The sequence below is a fragment of the Styela clava genome, chromosome 3 (genome assembly GCF_964204865.1).
Source record: "Styela clava chromosome 3, kaStyClav1.hap1.2, whole genome shotgun sequence".
NCBI classification, from domain to species: domain Eukaryota; kingdom Metazoa; phylum Chordata; class Ascidiacea; order Stolidobranchia; family Styelidae; genus Styela; species Styela clava.
The window spans coordinates 23,293,102-23,306,412 of record NC_135252.1 but is presented as its reverse complement, the minus strand read 5'-3'; the positions used below and the strand labels follow the sequence as shown (position 1 = coordinate 23,306,412).

Below are 13,311 nucleotides of genomic sequence, written 5' to 3'. Positions count from 1 at the left end.
TTACGAATTAGAGGGCTGTTTGAGGATGTAAGCCGAGTGAATATATCCCCTGCCTATAAGTTTTAGTCCCTTTACATAACTTGATGTAAAATAGACGAACAAAATTAGTTACCACCATATTGGTACACACACTTCCGGAACGCAGTTTTCTTCGCCGAACAACGGTATTTAAGTCGGTTGAATGATGACTATGATATAGTTTCCAAATGTTATCAATCAAATTACAGCCATTCACAGCGTTTAAAATAAAATTTTGTTTTATGCGTCGCGGTTCGAAAATAATACTGTTCTCGTTGAATAAGTGGTTGTAAAAGCGACCGTTAAATTAGTTGCCTCCATATTGGTTACACATAGTTCTGCGAGCACTCGCTTTTGTCCTTGCTTTTATCATTCATCGCTTTATGTGGATCATAGAAACATAATAAGCTTAGGTATATGTATACGCATAGCAACTAATTAAAGTCACCGGTGGTTTTCAAAATTCTAAACTTTAGGCCATTATGACGCAACCATAGCTTTCGTTTTCATTCATGTGCAACGACATTAAATATAGAACTAGGTGTGGTACTTAATCGAGACTAGTACACCCTTAAATTTCTTTTAACGTTAATAACCGTCAGGAAATTCCTCATCAGGAAATTTCTACTCCGTATAACAATAAAGTAGGATTTTGTGGTTATATCACAATTATTGGTAAAAAGTTGTTTTCAATAGTCCGGCGTTGATAAGCCCATTTAATTTAAATTATCGCCATGTGAATTCAAAAAAAAAGATTTTTTCAAAAGAAGGTCATGCGCACTCAGAAGCATTATTATTACTTGTAAGTAGAAGAGAAATATGGGGCGATAGGCCGACGAAGCGCAAGCTCAAATAAACTAGATAAAAAACTGCTTGATTCAGATGTAACAAGATCTGATAGGCAAATTGCCGAGAAAACTTTGTTCATTGCAAAAATAACTTCTTTCTTACATGTCAATGGGCGCTTGTTCTAAGGCTTTTTAGGAGTCAAATCATGAAAAACGCGCCATATTCGAGAAAAATGATGCAAAAATAGAAGCTCTTAGACTGCTTGTCTCGCGCCTTGTTCGCAATTAGCTTTGAAAAAGCGTCATAAAATATTAGTACAACGGATTCTCTTTCTTGCATATTTGTTTAAATATTTCTGCTTTCTAAACACGTTTGAAAGCATTTATGTCATTATTTTTCTATTTTTCGCTTGGATTCGCTTTCAAAAGAAAGACGTGTGAGAGCAAAACCTAACCGAATCTAGATGGTTACCGTTGCTATTAACGGTATTCAATAAACACTTGTACAAACGTCATAAAGGTATGTACGCTTCAATTGGAACTACACTCGCAAATTCGTTTTAGCTTCATTGAAGCGTCTGGGGTTTCCTCTTCGAAATGATAAAATAAAACACAATTACGTGGTAATAGGTTGAACTAATTGGTTTTGCGTTGGTAGGTACCATTACCTAGGATAATTGATGTAACTTTTCTTATATGTAGAAGAGAATTGCATCAATCAGATGTAACAAATATGATAAGAAACCAATTCGAAAGATTCTGTGAATATACATTCGAAAGCATTCACGTCACTCTTTTATCCTTGTACGCCGCTCGTGACGTGCGCAAAACACAGCCGATTCGAACCATCTAGTAACGTAATTTTACAAACAACTTGTACAAGTGTTGAAAAAGGTGTGTAAGCTTTAATCGAAACTACACCCTTGAATGTATTTAAGCTCCAGTAAACCGTGCATATAGTGTTAGTTCCACATGGAGATAATAAAAATTACAATTAAGGTGTGGGGTTATGAGAATGATCGTTAATGAGTTTCACTCAATGGTTTTTAATTGGTAAACACCCTTAAATAGAATTATTGATAAAATCTTTTGATGGCAGCAGAGTGGCAGCTGCTCACGTCATTGGCTCTTTGTCTTGGTCCTTGTTAGAAGTGAATTTAAAAATCGCCATATTCATATTGGTATAACGGATTCCTTTCTCGAATCATTTTTGGTACTACCGTAGTATGTGTGCCAGGTTAGGGTTAGGCCATAGTTTTATTCCGCTTTTTCTTATTTTAGATCTATTATGAGTTCGGGGACTGTCTGTGTTAGCCAAGTGAATATACCCCCTGCCCATAGGTTTCAGTCCCTTTACACAACTCGATGTAAAGTAGGCGAACAAAATTAGTTGCCATATTGGTATACTGACTCTTCTTGAACGCCCTTTCTTAAATACTTCCGCTTCCAAAATACGTTGAAAAACATTTTCGCCATTTTTATCCTATTCTCCTTCTCTGATTCGATTTCAAAAGAAGGCGTGTGACAACAAAACATAATCGTTTTGATATGGTTACTGTTACTAGTAACGGTATTCCAAAAACAACTTGTACAGACGTCGATAAAAAGATGTGTTTTAATTGGAACTATTCCATTAGAGTTCTTTTATCGTTTTCAAACCGTACAGAGGTTGTCTCCTTCGAATAATAGAAAAAAATTAGGTACTCCTGAAGTACGCGCATCAAGATGTCGCACAACCTGAACCCTAACCTGGTACACAACCAGAGTTCAGGTTGTGCGTCATCTTGATGCGCAAACTCCAGGAGGTCGAAAAATACAATTATGTGACGAAGAAAAATATTGAAAATAATTTGGACAGAATGTGTTTACGTTGGTAAGCACCCTCATTTAGAGCTATTGCTAAAATCTTTTGGACCTCCAGAAGTATGCGCACCAGGATGGCGCACAGCCTGAACATAGTATGTGTGTACCGGTTAGGTTTCAGGTTGTGCGACATCTTGGTGCGCATACTTCTGAAGCACCAATCTTTTAAAAGAAGATATTCCTCAAATCAAGGTGACTTAGGACCCCATGACAAATTAATAAATCGCAAGCCTAAATAATAATAATAAAAACATGGCCCGTCCCCTCAGTCAGATGTAACAAATATGATATAGGCCAGTGGTTCCCAGCATATATCGTTAAACTCCACCTTTTGCCCATTTTGAAATTCTGGCGCTCAAGAAGTGTGTGTACCAATATGGAGATAACTAATTTTGTCCGCCTATTTTACATCAAGTTGTGTACAGGGACTGAAGCCTATGTGCAGGGGGTATATTCACTTGGCTAACACAGACAGTACCTGAACTCGTAATAGAACTAAATGAAGGAACATCGGAACATAATTATGGCCTAACCCTAACCTGGTACACCCACTACGGGAGTACCAATATCATTCATTCCTCCTTAAAGCATAAAAACTACTTTATTCATTTAATCTTTAATGGAACCTCATCTAGTGTGATGCACATGCACTCACGCTTTAGTACAGTTTAAGTAGTTTATGTGTTCATGAATGAATATTATAGTAATAAAGATTATTATCGATACTACAACAAAAATACATAAGTATGTATAGGAATGAAACTGAAAAAGTCAAAAATATTAGCAATACTACGAACAAAATTGTAAAATGGCCTCCCCGAAAAAATAAAAAAATTTCTCTGCTCGGGGAACTCTGGGTTACGTCATCATTACGTCATCATTACCCACTTCGCCGTTCTGATTCGCATTCATAAGAAGGCGTGTGTTAGTAAAACATAAACATTATTCCGTAATCAACCATACGTACAATCTTCAAAAATGGAGCGTTTTAATCGGAATTCCACACTTTAAAGTTCTTTCAGCGTTATTGAACTGTCCAGGAAATAACTTTTCGAGTTGATTAAAAATTATAATTAAGTAGTAATGCGTCTTTAGATTGAATATTTTACAAGAATGAAATCGAATAAATTAAAAATATTAGCAATACAACGATCAAAAAAATATGAAATACCGTCATCGAAAAATAAAATTTCTACCTGCTTGTGGAACTCTGTGTTACATCATCATCACCCTAATCCGCCGTTCTGATTGACTTTCAAAAGTAGGCGTGTGTTAGCAAAACTTGACCGATTCAAACTGGCTAGTCAGGTTATTTTATAATCAACTATACGTACAATCGTCAAAAGGGAGCGTTTTAATCGTAACTTCAATCTTTATAGTTTTATCAGTTATATTAAATCGACCAGGAAACACTTTCCCAGAATAATAAAAAATAATATGATTATGTGGTAATGCGTCTTTAGTTTGAACATTTGGTACTCCCGTAGTATGTGAACCAAGATGGCGGACACCGGAACGTAGTATATGTACCAGGTTAGGGTTAACTGCAGGTACAAATACTACGGCAGTCACTTGGTTAGTCCCGAACTCGTAATAGAACTAAAATAGGTAAAATTGGAATAAAATTATGGCCTAACCCTAACCTGGTACACATACGACGTTCTGGTGTCCGCCCTCTTGGTTCACATACTACGGGAGTACCAAATATTTTACAATATGCACATAGATATGTATTAGATTAAAACTGAATAAGCCAAAAATATTAGAAATACTACGATCAAAAAGAGTAAAATTACCTCCCCGAAAAAATAAAGTTCCTCCTATCTTGGGGTCTCTGGGCTACGTCATCATACCCACCTTCGCAGTTCTGATTCGTTTTCAAAAGAAGGCGTGTGTTAGCAAAACACAACCGGTTCGAGCTGGCAAGGATAGAATTTACCTATTTATCTCGGAAGAGTGGAAATGGCGATAAGACGTCTTAACCATATGGCGAACCACGGCCTCTCGTCAGGTTACAATTCCATGTTGGGTATGGGATTAGTTAGTCGTGTGTTTCCGGAAGCGTGAAACTTGATAATGGAGAAAGCCGTAACCGACCAGCGATTACGTGAACCAACCTAGTAACAATATTCAAAAAAAAAAATACAAACACTGTCTCAAAATCCCCGACTCTCCGTGTAACTGTCAGTTGAGTATCGAATCAGTATTACGTTACAATATAATCCGTAAGTATTATTGCGACATAATACAATCAAACATTACTTTGTTTAGGCATGAGAGCTTGAATGAATAAAAATGTAGATAAAAATCTTAAAAAAACACATCATAAAGAACGCCATTGTTAAATAGTCAATTATGACGATTAGAAACGCCAATCTTAACCCGGTCCGATCGTCTCCGAAGACAATTTCATGCACTCTAAAAATGTGATTTGACAAACATTATAGGATATCAACGTATTCGACTAAGATTCACCCAAAACGCGACTACCTAAAAGATTAGTGAAAATATTAGGCATATTGCATTGTTTCTGTGCGGAATACCCTTAAAAAGACGTGTTGGCTGACCGAGAACAAAGGACACAAAATGGCGTCCATTGTCTGAGCGTAGCCTCGCTTGAGTTATGTATATGCTTTAACCGTACCCATCTACAGTGCGTCAATGGTATCAAAAAACTTCCGACTTTCACGTAGCAATATTATTCAACAACAATATATTATCAAAACGATCCATGGAGACGTTCGTGTTCAATAATATGAAGCTAAATCAACGAAATAGGAAACCAAAGAAATATATGAAGAATTTTGAAACTGGCTGTTTATCAGAATCTAACATGTTTCAAATTAGTTTACGTTACGTCTTTCGTTTTGGTTTTCTTTGCTTTGGATGAGGAATTTTCATACATAAAACTTCAAAACTTGTGGCCCATGACTTGACGGCCCATGATTAGTTTGCGTTTGCAACCACTGAACTATTACTATTGGTTATTCTCATTGGCTAAGCAGTTATGTTTAAAATATATATACAGTTTTTTTGTTGTCTATTTTTCAAAACAATTTTACAATTGTTGGTGGGACAATTTCCAAAATCTGCCAAATAAAGCATATTGATTTCCTGCAAATAATTTGACAAATAAATGAAGTGAAAGAATATTTTAAATTATCGATGATTAGGTCCGAGGAACGTTTTGATTGATTTTGGTTACATATTCAGAAAATTAAATACTTAAATTTAAATTAACGTTCAATGGTGGGCATAAAAGGAAATTGACATTGACAATATATGCTAAGATTACAATTTCACCGGCAGATTTATTGCCAGCACCTTCATATTTATGTTTCACTAAGCTAACTGGGAAACCAAAATAGGAATAGAATAGCTACTGAATGAGGACATGGCAACTACGTCATATCTGTAGAGTTATTCTTAGTCAAATAGAAACGTACAAAACGATTATCAAATAAAATATCAGATCACCCTCTGACTGAGTGCCTCCGATTGCTGGGTGGAATGCTTAATATGCTTTAGGTAGAGTAAGAATTTTGAAATCTGTGGGTTTCAACAGAAATGTTTCCGATTATTTGTATTCCAAATAAAACTGTGATATATTTTTTTTTATTATTATAAGAAATACAAAGCCCTTTGCAAAATAGCATTTCATGCTGAACTGTAGGAAATATGTCACCCGAATGCAGCGCTGGATCATTAGGCAATATGAGCACGTGCTAAGGGCACCAAGCAAAGGGGGGCACCACAGAAATTTTTATAGCTGAATTTCAATGGTGATTTTCGGTTTTCGAGCAAGCTCAAAAAAATAACTTAAACGATATGGAAACCAGGAAAAATTGAGTAAATGCATGAAAAGTTGTCTTGCTGTTAGTTTTGTTTTTATTTTAATGGATAAAATTAAAATATTATTATGTAATGTACAAGATGTGCTATGTAGGACTAGGTTTTGGGATTGGAGCAAAATTTACAGTTGAAAAATTGTAAGAAATTCAGAGAGGTTCGTAAAACACAACCGGTTCGAGCTGGCTAGAATAGGATTTATCTATTAATCCCGGAAGAGTGAAAAGGCGGTTTTTTACTGATAGTTGTTATAATTCTGATAGATAATACACTTATGTAGGTCACAGTATTGTAGTTAATTCTGAGTGACACATAAATCTACAAGTGCTCAGGGCACCAAATGGTCATGATCCGCCACTGCCCGAATGTGATGTAATAAGAGACTTCAAACTATTCTATTATAGTAAAATTGCACACACGAAGCCACGTTATTTTACCAATTTGCTACAGCCATTTTTTGCGTCGTGGCAGGAACAAGTTTGTCAATAATTTGACCGATAAATAATTTGAAAGATCATACATGAGTTACTGCCAACACAGCTATTACAAAGCTACCAATATGAAAAACAACTTTTTTCTGCTGACTGATTATCATCCATTAGTATTTTACCCCTGTACTCCCGTAGTGTATGTACCAGGTTAGGATTAGGGCATAATTTTATTCCGAGTTTCCTTATTTTTGTTCTATTACGAGTTCGGGGACTGTCTGTGTTAGCCAAGTGAATATACACCCTGCCCATAGGCTTCAGTCCCTTTACACAACTTGATGTAAAATAGGCGAACAAAATGAGTTACCTCCATATTGGTAAACACACTTCTAGAGCGCCTTTACTCCTTATAATGTTTTGCTGCAGACTGCAGAAAAGATTTTAACGCAACCGATGATTATGGTCCGTGACAGAATGCAATAATGTTCATCAATAATTAGTTTTCATAATGCATTTATATTTTCTGTTTTACAAATGAAATCCATAGAATAAATATGTGAAAATGGGGCAAAAACCTACTTACATCTTGAATGAACAAAATACACTCTGAAAAGAAAATTTGCACTAAATTAAGAAATTTTTATATATTTTCTGTTACTTTTGTATTTCCACACTATACCATGTTTCTTATAGTAAGTATATAAATATATTTCAAATTTTTCGCAGAATCATAGAAAAAAATTGTCTATCAAAGATAATAATAGAACAATTCGTAATTTTTCATTCCAGAGGCAGAAATTGCGCACTCTTTCTTTATTTAAATACAGATCTTGAGCGCCCACTCGCGTCTTTTCTTCTCTCTTTATGTTTCAAGTGCAACATACGCTCTAAACTTCTACACCACTGTCCCAAATGCCTAAAAATAAGGCCTGAATTTAGACAAATTTCTAATTAGTGAACTGTTCCAACTGTTCAAACAACTCATTCATATGAAAGGCACAATTTTAAAATATGTTACTAATCAGCTGATGGAAAACACGACAACTGAAAACCAGGGATATGTTATGGGTGCTTGGCATGTTTTCGTTTGAGTCGGATTCGAGAACGAAGATATTTTCTAAGCAGGAGCCTAGCGCAGAATTTTCAAAAGAGGGGGGGGGGGCAAAATTTATAATTAGAACGTATCATCTAGTGGGCTTTTAAAGGTCTTGAGATACTGAAAAACATTTCGTTCTGCAACTAAATCGCTATTTATAAACAGAAAAATGCTTTTTTATATTTCAAAAGCTCTACATCAGAAATTTCAAATGTTTTTAACAGTCTTTAAATAAAGTCTGCGCAAACCAAAAAATTTGGCATAAAATTCGATTTTATTGCCGCTGGAAGAGCAGTCAAGCATATCATTTTTCTTGATTTTTTCAATCCTTCTCGAAAGTTGTTTGTCAGACCAATTCATTGATAATTACGTCAACAAATATCTTATCAAAGTGGGTCTATTCTTTACACCGAGCTAAGTAACATATATAAGGTAACTACAGGGTCGCCTCTAGAGAAGAAGCAAATTTGAAAATCAGATGTGATCACGAATAAAATAAGTATAGGTATAGGTTGAATTGAAACGATATCCCACAAGTTAACCTTCAAAATGCAACACGAGCTTGGACTTCTAGGTTAAGACACTGCTATGAAGTACACGGACGACATTTTGAGCATCTATGATTGTAATATAACATATACCTTTAAAAAACTTTGTAATATTTATTCTTTGTAAAATAAATAGCATTTGACAAATTTTCTGTTTTTTAATCGACAACCCTGTATATCACTAAGGTAACAAGCTGGTCATAGTAACCAATCAGGTGTTCCCGTAGTATGTGAAGCAAGATCGCGGACACCTGAACATAGTATGTGTACCAGGTTAGGGTTGGGCCATAATTTGATTCCATTTTTTCTTATTTTAGTTTTATTACGAGTTCGGGGACTAGCCAAGTGACTCCCGTATTTTTTGTACCTGAAATTATGGCCTAATCATAACCTGGTACACATACTACGTTCCGGTGTCCGCCATCTTGGTTCACATACTTCGGGAACACCATCAATCGCACTATTTAGCAGATATGACTCACTTTGTTTATCGTTCTCATCTGTCGGTCGATAGTCAAACTTGCAGAATCTCCAGACGACCCATGATAAGAAGACGACTGTTGCTACAGCAACAACCACAATCGCACAAATAATGGCGCCGAGATATAAATTACTGCTGTGTTCTGTCACGTTGATACCGCCGGGGTCTGTTAGAGAGAGAGAGAGTGATTTATTGTTTCACTGATCAGAAAACACGCAATGGTACGATAAAATATATACAAAATATGCAGGTTAGTCCGGTATAGACTGGAGGGAGCGATGCTACCATAACGTCATCAGAGTCAGCTTCCCCCAATTACCTATTAAGATTCACGGTTAAGATATATAAACAATGTAGGGTGCTCCCGAAGTATGCGAACCAAGATGGCGGACATCGGAACGTAACATGGGTAACAGGTTAGGGTTAGGCGATAATTTTTTTTCCAATTTTCCTTATTTTAGTCCTATTATCAGTTCGAAAACTAGCCAAGAGCCTCCCGTAGTATTTATACCTAAAATTATGGCCTAACCCTAACCTAGTACACATATTACATTCCGATGTCCGCCATCTTGGTTCGCATACTTTGGGAGCCCCCAATGTAGAAATAAGCTACTTGTTGACTAAATCTTAAGATGGCATTTACATACTTATCCAGGGAGAAAGGGAAGTCAATAGTACAGCTATTGACTAGTTATCAGTTCATGTCAGTACGGGATAAGTTAGCCAGTTATTTGTTTAACATGCATGGAATTCATGATTGAGCAATCAATAACCAGCCAGTGGTTACGTTAACCACCTTGCCTTTTATCTGAGCGACCCAAATTTTTCAAAGAATGGGTTTTGTAAAAATTCGAGATTCAGAGAAATTCTCAAATGCTGAACGGAATGTAGTGCTTTCATGACGGGAAAATGAGCTATAACAAATACAAAACAATCATTTTTACGCATACTTTTTATGGTTCTCTCGTAGTATGTGAACCAAGATGGAGGGCACCGGAACGTAGTATGTGTGCCAGGTTAGGCCATAATGTCAAGTACAAATACTACGGGAGTCACTTGCTTATTCCCCGAACTCGTAATAGAACTAAAATAAGAAAAATTGGGATAAAATTATGACCTAACCCTAACCTGGTACACATACTATGTTCAGGTCTCCGCCATCTTCGTTCACATACTACGGGGGCACCCTTGCTTTTTCTACTAGAAATTGCTTTAAAGGAAGAAAACGCTCGCTTTTCAACATCGAGTTATTGAAATCGTGGCGTGGCTTTGCTTAACCAAAATGGATGTTGACAAGTTTTTACGCTGTGATACTTCACACGTATAACTTACAACTACTATTGAGCAACACTCCATTACCCAAAAAAATGATGAAAAAAATTCACTAGAAAATAAAATTAATAGCTTTCAATTTTTTGTTGTAAAAAACAAGAGACCCAACAGTAATTTCAAACGAATCAGTTTTGAGTCGCGACCAATACGTTGGGAAACACTGATATAAGGCCTAATTCAGAGAGAAAGGTGGGCGCTCATGTAGTGTGTGTACCAATATAAAGGTAACTAGTTCTGATCGCCTATTTTACATCAAGATATGTAAAGGAACGGAAGCCTATGGGCAGGGTGTATACTCACTTGGCTAACACAGACCTCGTAATGGAACTAAAATAAAGAAAATCGGAATAGAATTATCGCCTAACCCTAACCTGGTACACATACTACGAGTGTACATAAGCGCAGAAAACAAAAAATAATTCTGTACCTTTGCCGAAGAGTGATTGACTTTGACATCCGAGTGCATTGAGAATGAAAACTCCGAAAAAATAAAACACATTTCCATAAATCGCCATAATAAGTTTATTGAAAGTTACACATGAAAACACTGATGTTAGTCGTTCAGAAGATATAAAAATATAGGGATATAAATATACGGGTTATATAAAGACAATAAGGTTAGAGAACAATTATCAGGCCGCGACAGAACAGTAAATAGCTTTCTTGAAACATTTTTAGGTTGATCTCTTATTGTTTATCGTATCTTATCACAACAACGACAAGTCTTCATGATGCCATTAGCGTTAGTTTGCAGCAAGACAAGAATTGCATAATATAGTGATGTTTTATCCGGCTACAGCCTCCTTGCATTATACGAATAATGACACAATAGCGCAAACGATAATATCGGTCAGACCGAAGACTTATCGATTAAAAGTTAGGGGATCCCCCAAAACAGCGCCCTTATTCCATAGTGACACCTTGTGTCCCATCACTAATTAATAATTAACTCGCTAATTATACGACATAATTCATCCAAAATCAATAGGCTCCCTGGTCCGACATATGATGAATGCACATGCAAAATCTGGCGCAGATTCGATCTCGCTTTCGTGAGATATCGCGTGACAGACAGACAAATACCTATCAACATACACATCGATTAAAATCGATAAGTAATGAAGGATATGGAGTTAGTTATGTGTAACGTCTACTAACAAAAATAATGTTGCAAGATGCTTCATAGCTTCATTTCGTGCCTAAAGAATCTATCACAGCCATAAATACTTGTTAAGGCAGGTGTATTTGTAGTTTTCCTATTCACTTTTCCTAATTCCTTGCTCGTTCGCTAACCAATACCTTCCGAAAGTAAAGAAACTCGACGGAAATTTGTTTTAATTAACTATTCTAATATAAAAACAAGAGAGCTATGCTCAAATATATGGACACGTAGAGTCACATAATTTTGATGACGTCATAGCGAGAAAAAAAAGTAATAGCCTTCTGGAGAAAATTTTTATCTTTAACCACTGAAAATTTCAAAGCAATTGGTCCAGTATTCGAAGAGAAAAGCGACTTTTTAAAAACGTGTCAAAGAACAAGAACAACAACAAGAACAACAAGAACAACAACAACATAATATTGAAACGATCGTTATGTCCACTACGTGTCCAATAACAAAGTCCCCTTCCACGAAATATCAAGTATATTTATGAGCTTTCGTTAGATCATAGTCTAATATTTGATTAAGTTATATCTTGTTTTATCTGAAGAAGTTAGACTATGATCTAACGAAAGCTCATAAATATACTTGATATTTCGTGGAAAGAGATTATGTTATTTTTATTTATCTTCATAATACTATCTCAGTCACGCATTCTTGTGGCAACAGCCACATACGGATCCGGAATAGAAAGTAAACAAGAAGAAAGGACCTGCAGTTCAATACACAGTACCCTAGTACACGCCATATTCTAGTATAATTACGAGTTGGGTTTCGCGAGACTAACCTCCTATATGCCTTTATGCTAGTGAATCCGTATTCGTATTTTGCAAAAATGCTGTAGCATGAATAAATATGACTTTATCATGCAATTCAAGAGTCCTGCTACTAACACAAATCTATTTCTGCAACAACTTTAAACGAACCTCCTGAAGTATGTGCACCAAGATGGCGCACAACCTCAACATAGTATGTGTACCAAGTTAGGGTTCAGGTTGTTCGCCATCTTGGTACACTTACTTCGGGAGCGCCCTGTAAACTGCTTCACTGAGAAAGTCTGACTTTGGTCAGACGAAACATTATATGAATCTTGAATTGCAGACTATTCTAATTTGTCTTTGTATGACTTCTGAATCACGCAACTATTATTATTTCCCTGTCGTCTTGTCATTAGAGCTATTTTCTCCTAACTATAATCTAAATTTCAACATTTAAAAAACAAAGCACACTCTCACGAAGAACTGCAATTATAAACTTGTAATGAAATACTTCGTCGCCGCAAGATTGCATTCCATGTTTATGTCATGTTTTGAAAAGTTAGCAAATAGATGTGAATTTAACAGTAATTCAATTCGACAGTAATTAGTTTTTGTAGTTTTACAAGTATATCCTCGCGGAGATGAAACCCGAGCTTTGAACAAAAACGAATATATCACACTATTTCAAATAACTTTATTCACCGGTTTCCATTGAGGAGTTGGGCGTGCTATCCCCAGGGAGCACAGAGCATTTGTAGGAGGCTAAAAAGCCACGCACAAAACTCATTTAACTTTTTCCTTGACAGAAATCTTTCGGGGCTCCCGAAGTATGCGAACCAAGATGGCGGACATCGGAATGTAATATGTGTACTAGGTTAGGGTTAGGCCATAATTTTAAGTATAAATACTACGGGAGGCTATTGGCTAGTCTTCGAACTGATAATAGGACTAAAATAAGAAAAATTGGAAAAAAAGTATCGCTAACCCT

The 13,311-nt window shown here is 36.1% G+C and overlaps 1 long non-coding RNA gene across 1 annotated transcript; it reads right to left on the bottom strand.

The window, feature by feature from the left end:
- Window positions 1-7,161: 7,161 nt before the first annotated feature.
- On the bottom strand, window positions 7,162-12,014 carry LOC144421041 (uncharacterized). The gene is made up of 3 exons (XR_013474907.1): window positions 10,831-12,014; window positions 9,073-9,237; window positions 7,162-7,862 (listed from the first exon to the last, which is right to left on the bottom strand). It is a non-coding gene; the product is annotated as an uncharacterized LOC144421041 (long non-coding RNA).
- Window positions 12,015-13,311: the final 1,297 nt, after the last annotated feature.